Consider the following 11,998-nt stretch of genomic DNA (forward strand, 5'->3'; position numbering starts at 1 on the left):
TAACAGATAAGTAAACCTTCCATAGCTTAAACAGGATAGGTGCATGGTGATTAGCCACCAACATAACCTTCCTCATGACCATAGAGTCATAACCCTAGAACATCATTCCCTAGCCATGTGACAACAGTCACCGGGGCCTCATGCCCTGGCTCTAAGTAACTAGTCTTAGACTAGACAATCGCTTATAAGTTCATCGACCTTAGAGTTGGTCCAGCGTTAATGCCTTAGAGCCATTCAACGCTGATATCGATTAGATCTATTCTTCATTTGGCTCGACGTTCATAACGCTGTGCCATTTCTGACTCTTAGGTCAGTATCCCTGACTAGTCAGTACATATACAAGTAAGTAATGCCACCAAACATATAACATATGTCAAATATCCAAATAAAGGCATTCAGCATGCTTACCCAACAAATACCAGTACAATTAGGACCATGCATAAACACAGAGGGTCAAGCTCTGAACATTCTCATATTCAATAATCGTAGCATGCCCTAATCACATGTTTCTCGTGCATCATATGCATCATGTTTAACCATTTGACATGCCTCAACAATAATCATGCATGCCACATTTAATACTCTAACATGCATCAATGATAACCATGCAGGTCACATATACACATGGTGCAGTTTTCTTACCTCAGACTTGAGTTAGAATCAATATATGAACGACCCTTGAGAACGATCAACCTTTAAGCCCTTAGCGATCGCCTAGTCATAACCAAACATGGGATATCATTAATAATAATGATCAACATAGGTTTCTAAACCAATATCTAGCCTCCGGGTCATCAATCCAAACTAATCCAAGTAGTAGGAACACTCCCGAGGCCTAAAACTATGCTCCCGGGGTCAAAACATGGGAACGGGGTGAAAACCTTGCAAGGGCTGGGGCCCTAGCACCTTGGGCCGCGGCCCCCAGAATTTCCTGAAGCAAGGGCCGCGGCGCCCTTCATCAAGGGCCGCGACGCCCAGCAGGTACAACACTCCCACCTGCTTCTTCAAAGCAGGCCGCAGCACCCCAAGAACAGGGCCGCGGCCCCCAACTCTGGGCCATTCCCAAACGTATTTTTAACACTCCAAAACCTCCAAAATCATACCTAAACATTCCCTAATCATCAAATCAAAGTTCCCTAGCTTCCCAAAGTTCCAAAACCCTCAAAACCCAAGGTTTAAACCAACCAAAAACTCAATAATTTACAAAATCTAATTCAAAGCTTAGAAACTCGAAAAACTCAAAACTCAAACTTCGATTACCTTCGATTGGGTTATTTTCTATCAAATCCTTAACTTAAGAAGCTCCTAATCTTTCCTAGGATCGCTATGCCTCGATCCTCGCTTGATTCCGACTCCTAGAACTCTAGATTTCTTCAAAAAGGCTCAAACGGTAAAACAAACTAACGAAAGGGAGAACGAGAGGTTTTCTAACGTACATTCTATCTAACAAGCTACTTCAAGCTTAAGTAACCTCAAATAAAACCTAGTGCTCGGAGTCCCAAAAACACCCCCGGGGACATTATAGTCAAAACTTCCAGATTTTCCTCCTGACCTCAAATACTCCCAATTTATCATCAAATAAACATTCTTAGTACCCAATAATCGACCCCGTTATGACAAAACCGCTAACTCATAATATAAGATCGTTTCATGCCGAATAGCTCGAATATATCTCCATAATAATGAAATCTCATTCAAAAATTACAATATGCACCCAATTTACACATATGCCCTCAACAGGCCAAATTACCAAAATGCCCTTATAATTACAAACACCCCCATATGCATGCACATAATCATTATATAATAATATAATTCACATTAACATGCATATAGTCATTTAATACAATAATAAATCAATTATGGCCCTCCCGGCCTCCTAATCAAGGTCCTAATCCTTATTAGGAAATTCGGGGCATTACAGTTGTAACATCCCAAAATTACCTAATAAGGCTTAGGGCCTTGATTAGGGGGATAGGATTGAAATATATGGAATTCTGTGCTTATTTCTTGTATTTAATTGTAATGATGTGGAATATATGATTATATAGTTAGTTTAGCATGTTTGGAAATATTAAAATATGCACGTGGGCCCGCTTCTTATTAGAAGGGAAATTTTGATAATTTGGCCCGTTGCGGGCATAATTGTATATTTATGTGATATATGTGTGAGACCACATTATTATGTAGGTTTATTTGAGTTACTCGGCATGAGGCGATCCTAGGGAGCAAGTTAGCGGAAAGTCACCACTGGACCCAATACCTGACTTGGGGTGAGTCAAGGGGTATTTTGGGTATTAGACATTTAATTGGGTTATCGGGTTATGGAAATGAATAGTTGGAGATATGTTCAAAGTTAGTGAGTTTAGGAGGGAATATTGGGGGAATTTGACCATTTTGCCCTCGGGGACATTTTTGGTACCCCGAGTCTCAAGATTAGCTTAAGTCATTTATGTTTAAGGAAACAAAAGACAAAAACCCAAAAAGAAACACTCAGAAGCTCATTAACTGACCTTCACTCTCTCTCTTTCTCTCTAGGTTGCTTCAACTCGTCTTTGGGAAAATTACGAGGATTTTGGGCTAGAAACGTAAGAATTGAAGGCTTGGGATTGGGAATTGGATAGCTTGTGGCTAGAGGAACTACACTCACAGCTAAGGTAACCATTTAAACATTTTGTTATAGTTAAATTTCTGTAGAATCCATGGCTGTTTTGAGATGTTTTGAACCTTTTAGCTCAAGAATTGAACGTGATGTTTTGATGAGGTTTAAGACTAGATTTCTGATGGGTTTTGTTGCTGGGAAGGTGTTAGAACTATTGTGGTAATTGAATCATGGTTTAGGGGTGGACTTGGGTAAGTTTGGATTAAATTTGGCTGCTGAAAATGGAAGAAATTCTGGGTTCGAGGGGCCAAGTCGCGACCTTGTTCTTGAGGGGCCGCGACTCAGCTTAAACCCAGGGCCTTAGGAGGCCTCTGTCTAGGAGTGTTGGATTAGCTTATACAGGATCTTTATTTATTTTCATGTATATCCAATAATAAATAAATTAATACAAGATAGCCTAAAATATGTTTCTAAAATTGGATCCAAAGAGAAACAAAGAATAGAATACTTACAGTATACGCTGCAGAATTAAAGAGTCATTCCTTCAGTTTCTCTAACTCTTGTATCCTTTCTGTCGCAGAGTATTATCAAGAAACTGAATCATTCTTCTAATTTCTTCACAGCCTTCCAATGTATCCTTAGAATCACCTAGACTAGTGTGGGCAATTCTCAACACATGAGATAGATATAGAAAGAAGAGGAGAAAATAACAAAGAGGCTTAGAAAAGGACTTGTGTTTAGAGAGAATCTAAAACTATCAGAAAACCAGTGATTAAACTTATGTTTTGACTTCACTCTAAGCACTCCTTTTATAGACTCAATTAGGCCATTTGATTTAACTAAAAAATCAATAAAATAATAGCCATTTTGAAGCCCTAGGTCGAAATTATCATGGGCTTTAGGCCCGTGAAATTTCCCATTTGATTATAAGCCCATTGGACTTAAAATCAAGGCCTGTATTATTTTCTATTGATTTAATTAATTAAATAATTATTTAAATCCTTTATCAAATTAATTATTTATAATTTGAACCTTGATTTAAACTTATTTATTAATTTAGATACCAATTTATCTTAATTAATAAATCCGCCATAATTTATCTTTTCTTCTCAAAATTACATAACTCTGTGAAACTATCCAAAATTGACCTAGTCAACTTTGATAGTTCTAATTGATAATTAAATCAATTAATTGAGACTATCTAGATGATTTTATCCAAGGTACAATGGGGATCATGGGCCTATGAAATCAAGCTCCAATAAGTTATCATAAATCTAACAAATAAATTTACTAACTTATTAATTCCTCGTGACTTTACTATAGACTCGGAATTGCACTCTTGAATTCATAGAACGCTCCATAACAAATATAGATACGCTATTAATTATCCATTGTTACAACCATAATTGTCACTTAATCCTCTATAGACGGTCTACAATGAGATAGGACTAAAATACTGTTTACCCCTCATTGTATTTTATCCTTAAAACACTTAGTTCCTTGTAAATGATATTTTAGTAAACTAATTTAATTACTAAAATGAGATCTCTATCATTTAACACCTTGAACCAAACTAAAAGGAAACCATCGTTTCACTTCTTCATTAGAAGCTATAGATGTTCATATCTATGATTAACACTCCCACTCAATTATACTACCGAGTTCCCAAGATGTGATTATGGGCTAGTTCGTAGGGTAAGCTGATAACGAACAAGTCAAAGAACTCACATAATACAATCAGTTAGAATACTAACCACTCAGAGTTAAGATTGAATTGACCTATGGTCAACTATATGATATGACTAGAATAGATAATAACGGTATGTTTACTTTTCTTATCAACTGTCAATATCAGTCATGTCCGATGTAACAAATACATCCGATCTTATCTACTTTGCTAATGTTCTGGAAAGAACATAACACTGTAATGTGCAAGTAGATCATATCGTAGATTGGCAAGTCAGTGTAAATTCGGTGCACTGACTAATCATAGGACTAACTTATTTTGAACATATAATCATATTTATATTCTACTGTGATTACATTACTATAAATAAGATTAGCTATATGCTCGGGGTTTAATAGAAGTTTATATTAAACAAATAATCATGAAAATAAAACATGTGAGCAAAGTGATTCACCAAGTCAAAAAATGATTTATATTCTTTTATTGATAATAAAATGAGATTACAAAGAATTTGGGTTTCAATTAGGGCATAAAACCCCAACAAACTCCCACTTGCACTAATTGAAACTAATGCCTTAATTCTACTAATCTCATTTCCTTGATATGTTTATCAAATGTAGCTTCTGGTAGTGTCTTTGTAAACAGATCTGCAAGATTGTCTTCAGTTGCAATCTTCATAACCTTCACATCTCCCCTGGCCACATATTCTCGAATAATGTCATACTTCCTTTCTATATGCTTACTCCTCTTGTGACTTCGAGGTTCTTTTGAGTTGGCTATCGCTCCTATATTGTCACAAAACAACACAAGCGGTTTATCCATTTCTGGAACAATACCAAGATCCGAATAGAACTTCTTTAGCCAGACTATTTCCTTAGGTGCTTCTGACGCGGCTATGTACTCAGCCTCCATGGTGGAATCGGAGATTGTAGACTGCTTTACGCTTCTCCAAATCACAGCTCCACCCCCAAGAGTAAAAACCATTCCAGAAGTAGACTTCCTGTCATCGACATCAATCTGAAAATCTTACAAGGTTCAGAACACCACCCTTGTAGACTAACATATAATCCCTAGTTCGTCTCAAATACTTTAGGATATGCTTAACTACTATCCAATGTTCCGGTCCTGGGTTTGACTGATACCTACTCACTACTCCCACTGCATAGCAGATATCTGGTCTAGTACACAACATGGCATACATCAGACTTCCAACTGCAGATGCATAAGGAACTTTTCTCATTGCATCTTCCTCTTCAGGAGTTTGGGGAGACTACTTCTTTGAAAGATGAATTCCATGGCGGGACGGTAGATACCCTTTCTTGGAATTTTTCATTGAGAAACATTCAAGCACGTTATCTATGTAAGCTGCTTGAGATAGAGCTAAGAATCTGTTCTTTCTATCCGTGATGATCTGGATACCTAGAACATAACTTGATTCACCCAAATCCTTCATCCGGAATTAAGTGCTTAGCCAATTCTTCACATCTGATAATTTCTTAACATTGTTTCCAATGAGTAAGATATCATCTACATAAAGAACCAGGAATACCACTATTTGATTTGCCTTCAGTTGGTAAACACAGGGCTCATCAATATTTTGTTCAAAGCTATAGGTTTTGATTATTTCATGAAACCTAATATTCCAGGAATGAGAAGCTTGCTTAAGTCCATAGATGGACCTATTCAACTTGCAAACTTTTCATTCTTGTACAGATACTTTAAATCCTTCTGGCTAGTCCATATAAATGACTTCCTCAAGCTTTCCATTAAGAAAAGTTGCCTTGACATCCATTTGCCAGATCTCATAGTCAAGAGCGGTTGTTATGGATAGGAGGATGCGAATGGATTTGAGCATGGCTACCAGACTAAAAGTTTCCTCATAGTCCACACATTCTCTTTGGGTGTAACCCTTTGCCACTAATCGAGCTTTATAAGTCTCGATATTTCCATCAACACCATATTTCTTCTTGTAGATCCACTTCCACCTAATGGCCCTAAAGTCACTAGGTGCTTCCACAAGATCCCAGACAGAATTTGAGTGCATGGACTCCATTTCTTGTTTCATGGCTTCGAGCCATAGTTCTTTTCAGTGCTAGCCATTGCCTGTTTGAAAGACAATGGATCATCATCACTAGTGTCACCAACAACCATATTGGTTTCACCATCCAAACCATAGCAAACTGGGTTCCTAGAAACCCTCCCACTACGACGAGGCTCCGTGCTGTTTGCTCAGGAACAGTGGTACTTTCTTCATTTAAATTGACTTGTGTCGGTTGGACGTGAAGAGTGGGAATTTCATCATCAACTCGCGTTGATGACAATGGAACATTGGTTGGAGTCAATTCTTTAACCATCTCCTTTAAAACTACTTTGCTGCGAGGTTTAAAGTTCTGGACATAGTCATTTTCCAGAAAAGTAGCATTTGTAGAAGTAAACACTTTCTTTTCTGAATGACTATAGAAAAGTCCACCCTGAGTACCTTTAGGATAGCCAACAAACATGCAAACTTCAGTTCACGGTTCTAGCTTTCCCTCCTTTTTCCTCAGGACGTGAGCGGGACACCCCCAGATTCTATAATGGCGTAAACTAGGTTCACGACCATTCCAGCGTTCTAAAGGTGTTTTGGGGATTGATTTTGAGGGCACAACATTGAGAATGCCGTTTGCGGTTTCAATTGCATGTCCCCATAATGAAGTTGGTAGAGTTGAGTAACTACGCATGCATCTAACCATTTCCAATAAATTTCTGTTCCGGCATTCCGCTACACCATTATGTTGCGGAGTACCTAGGGCAGTATGTTATGATAAAATCCCTAGTTCAGTTAAATGATCTTGGAACTACATATCCAAATATTCTCCACCCCTATCAGATCGCAAGATTTTTAACGTTTTACCTAATTGTTTCTGTGCCATTGCTAGGAATTCCTGAAACTTTTGAAAATGTTTCTGATTTCCTATGCATTAGGTAAAAACATGAATATCTAGAGTAATCGTCAATAAAAGTGAAGAAATACTCAAAACCACCCCTTCCTTGTACATTCAAAGGTCCACAAACATCTGAATGCACAAGACCAAGTGGTTCTTTGGCCCTATCACCCTTTGCAGAGAATGGATGCTTGATCAGTTTGCCTTCTAGAAAAGATTCACAGATGGGTAATTCACCTAAAGTGAGTTCCCTCAAAGGTTTGTTCTTTGTAAGTCTTTGAATCCTATCATAGCCAATGTGACCTAGTCTCAAGTGCCATAAATACGTCATATTATTGTTATCGATATTTTGACGTTTATTGGTCCTAGGTTTAGCTACTTTGAATAAATCATTATTAAGAGCGAGGGGTTCATTAGGTCACAGAATATAAAGCCTGTTTTCCAAACATGCAATACACAATTGTGATCCATTGAAAGAAATAGATATATTAGAACTTGTGAAAGTCATAACAAATCGTTCTAATTGCAACATGGAAACTGAAATAAAATTTCTACTAAAATTCGGAATAAAAAATACATCATTTAAAATTAAAAATTTATTTTCGAATTTCAGACGAGCTCTTCCTCTAGCTTTGACAGCAACGAACTCTCCGTTCCCAACACTAAGCTTTAAGTCGTCTTTGTTCACTTCCTCCCACGATTCAAGAAGCTATAAAGAGTTACAAACATGGTTAGTAGATCCAGAATCAATAATCCAAACTGAGTTATCATTCTCTAAAACACGTGTTTCCAAGATAAATGAACTATAATCATTACCTTTGTTTTTATCTGCTAGAAACTTGGGGCAATCTTGTTTCCAATGCCCCTTCTCTTTGCAGTGAAAACATTTACCTTTACCTTTCTTGTTTTTCTTGTTCTTCCCCTTAGGCATCTGTGCACTTGCCTTTGCAGGCTTGGGGTTGTTTCTTTTCCCACCTTTCCTTTTGTTTCCAGCTTTCAAAGACGAAGCTTGGTTAGCTTCAGCCTTAGCTAGATCAGCAGCAGCAGTAGTAGTTGTCTTCTTTTCTCCTCCCTTACTAGGTCCACCCATGATAGACTCAAAATTCTGAAGCTCAGTCATGAGCTGCGTCAGACCATAGTTGAGTTTATTCAACGCATAGTTGGTGGTGAATGGAAGGAAAGCTGAAGAAAGACTGTTGAGGATTAAGCAAACTTGAGTTTCCCATATATTATGGCTCCGTGCAGTTCAGCTTCCTGAAAGTAGTTTGTCATATTGATCAGGTGATCACGAACATGTTGAGAAGGTGCCATTCGAGCATTGGCATATTTCTCGGTGGCCTCAAAATGAGTCTGCGCTGACTTGGTACCAAACATGTCTTGGAGCTGATCCATGATTTTGTAGGCTGTCTCGACATTCTCCATCTTTGTCTTGAGAGTGTTGACCATACTAGTCAACATGTAGTACCGCGCCTTGTTGTTAGCCGCCTGCCAACGCTCATACTTGTCCCTCACAGACTTGGTAGCTCCTTCAGCTAGAACTTCCAGGGATTCCTCAGTCATGACGAACTTGGAGTTGTCACCAATCAACACAATGTTGATGTTTTGCTTCCATTTAAGAAAGTTTTCTCCAGTGAGTTTCTCCATCGAAAGTTGAGAAAGGATGGGAGTAGACACATCCATAATATACTACAAATTACCAATAAAATAGAAATCAATCACATTTCCTCAATAAAACTTCTATTCACACAAATTTCAAGAAATAGCACAACATATATAAAAAATTATGTAAGATATGAGAAAAAATACCAAAAACAAGCATATCTATATTCCTTTAGGATTTTAACTAATCTATGATATCCTTGTCCCAGTTGGCGAGAGTCAAAAATACCACTAGTTAAATAGAGTTGTAAACTCATTTAATAGTGGACATCACTATTAACAACTTACTATTCGATCAAAATAATTAAAAAAAATCTCTTATTTTATGAGCTAGACCCGCGGTTTCGATAATCATAGATTTAGCCCTAGTAGTCACCGTGGGGGTGAGTCTAGTAGAATTTGAACTATAATTATCTATCTTTCGAGATCTAACCTTGTCAAAATAACTAATGAACACCTTCCGTAGGGGGACAAATCAAAGCGCCTCGAGGCCCCATTAAGTTATTGACTATGTTAAACCAACGGTGGAGATCGAATAAAATTCTTAAGATAAGCTCATTGTAAAATAAAAGTAGTATTTTTTATTATTTATTTTTAGAAAATTAATGACTATGGTTCTCCAAAAAATTGAAAGATTAAATTTTTAAAACCAAAGTCCTATAATTTCCTATTAATTATAAAGTGTCACATTGAAATAAATTCAATTAATTTAGAATTAATTTGTTGCTAATCAATATTTAGGTTTAACTAATATAATGAACATATACAGTTAAGTCCAACTCAGGTAAATGGGCCTTAACAATTGGGCTTGTATGGAGGAGGGCTAGGTCCAGTATGTCGTTCCCACTACAAATGCCCCCTATCTTCCATACAAGGTCCAAAAGACAAGAATTTAAACCTTCATTTTATTAATCATTATTAATTTATTAGGCCCACTATATTCATGCAAAGCAAATTAGAATTTACAAGTGGAATCACCCACAAGAGAGGAATTTAAACTTTACATTTTCTAATGGGCCCAAATAAAACCTATCATTTTATGAATATTTTATTTGGCAAAAACCATATTTCTAACAAACATATGGGCCACTATATGCATCTAAGCCCAATTGCAAAAATACCACATATAGTGCAAATAGACATGTTATAATTGGATGGGCTTAATCATGTTACTATATGAGCAATTCTATGAATTTATGCAAAAATACCACAATTAATTATCTAGAATTTTTCAAAAATTTCAAACTAATGAATTTTTTACAAAAAATAAGTCAATTTAAATAAAATTTATCAACAACTAACAATAGTTAATTTAAATTTCATTTATCAACAATCAACTTGGTTTAGGTTAATTTGAAAAAAAAAATTCATTTAATTTAAATAAGATTTATCAAAAATTAACCAAAGTTAATTTAAATCCCATTAAAAAAATATATTTTATTAATTGGCTGAAAAAAATTATATTTTTCAAAATTTAACCAATTTTAAAATCAATATCTTAACTATTTTTCAAAATATATTATGTTGTTACAACTATTATCTAATATTTTCACCATTAAAAAAAATAAAATATAAATAGTTATAACAATCCTAAAATATCTCAAAATAGTTAAACAAATTCAAATATACATAAAAATATCTAACTAACAATATTCAAATTTCAAATAATTCAAATATTAAAAACTATAGAATAAAAAGATATTTATATTTTCATATAAAGATTTAATAAAAAAAATCAAGAATTTAAATGAAAATATCTTAAATATTTGATATCATAATTTAATATTTTAATATATTAAAATATTTAAAATTAAGTTGTTAATCTATTTTTAAATTTGAATTTGAATCTTTGTAGAAAATATCTAATTATTTAAATCCCAACTAACAAAAATATCTTATTTTAAAAAAAAATTAAATGATAAAACAAAAAAGATATTTTTTTTTGGTTTTGATTATAAATAATTTATTTCCACAAATTTTAATTTTTTTTTATGAATAGTACCTGTGGGTACTGTTCACCGTGGCTGGTGCGCGCGGGCGTGCGCGCATGCATGGGGAGCCAGGCCAAATTTTTTCCAAAAATTTTTCAAACCAAAACCAATTTCTAATTAATTTTTAACATGTTTTACACAAAATAAAGCATATATAAAATTTAATAGCATAGAAAACACAACAAAATAACCTAAAAATTGCTAAAATTGACATAAAATCAATATGTTTCATAAAAACATGAAAACCATCCAATTATTCAAACATATCAAATAATCCAATTTTAAACATGTTCATGCATGAAAATAAAGATTATCAAAGGCTCTGAGGTCAGTTGTTGGATTAGCTTATACAATATCTTTATTTATTTTCATGTATATCTAATATTAAACAAATTAATATGAGATAGCCTAAAACATGTTTCTAAAATTTGATCCAAAGAGAAACAAAGAATAGAATACTTACAGTATACGCAGCGGAATTAAAGAGTCCTTTCTTCAGTTTCTCTAACTCTTGTATCCTTTCTGTCGCAGAGTATTATCAAGAAACTGAACCGTTCTTCTAATTTCTTCACAGCTTTCCAATGTATCCTTAGAATCACCTAGACTAGTGTGGCAAATTCTCAACACATGAGATATATATAGAAAGAAGAGGAGAAAATAACAAAGAGGCTTAGAAAATGACTTGTGATTGAAAACCAGTGATTGAACTTATGTTTTGACTTCACTCTAAGCACTCCTTTTATAGACTCAATTAGGTCATTTAATTTAATTAAAAAATTAATAAATTAATAGCCATTTTGAAGCCCTAGGTCGAAATTATCATGGGCTTTAGGCCCGTGAAATTTCCCATTTGATTATAAGCTTATTAGACTTAAAATCAAGGCTTGTATTATTTTCTATTGATTTAATTATTCAAATAATTATTTAAATCCTTTATCAAATTAATTATTTATCATTTGAACCTTGATTTAAACTTATTTATTAATTTAGATACCAATTTATCTTAATTAATAAATCTGCCATAATTTATCTTTTCTTCTCAAAATTACATAATTCTGTGAAACTATCCAAAATTGACCTGGTCAACTTTGATAGTTCTAATTGATAATTAAATAAATTAATTGAGACTATCTAG

Source organism: Humulus lupulus, chromosome 5, assembly GCF_963169125.1.
Source record: "Humulus lupulus chromosome 5, drHumLupu1.1, whole genome shotgun sequence".
Classification (NCBI taxonomy): domain Eukaryota; kingdom Viridiplantae; phylum Streptophyta; class Magnoliopsida; order Rosales; family Cannabaceae; genus Humulus; species Humulus lupulus.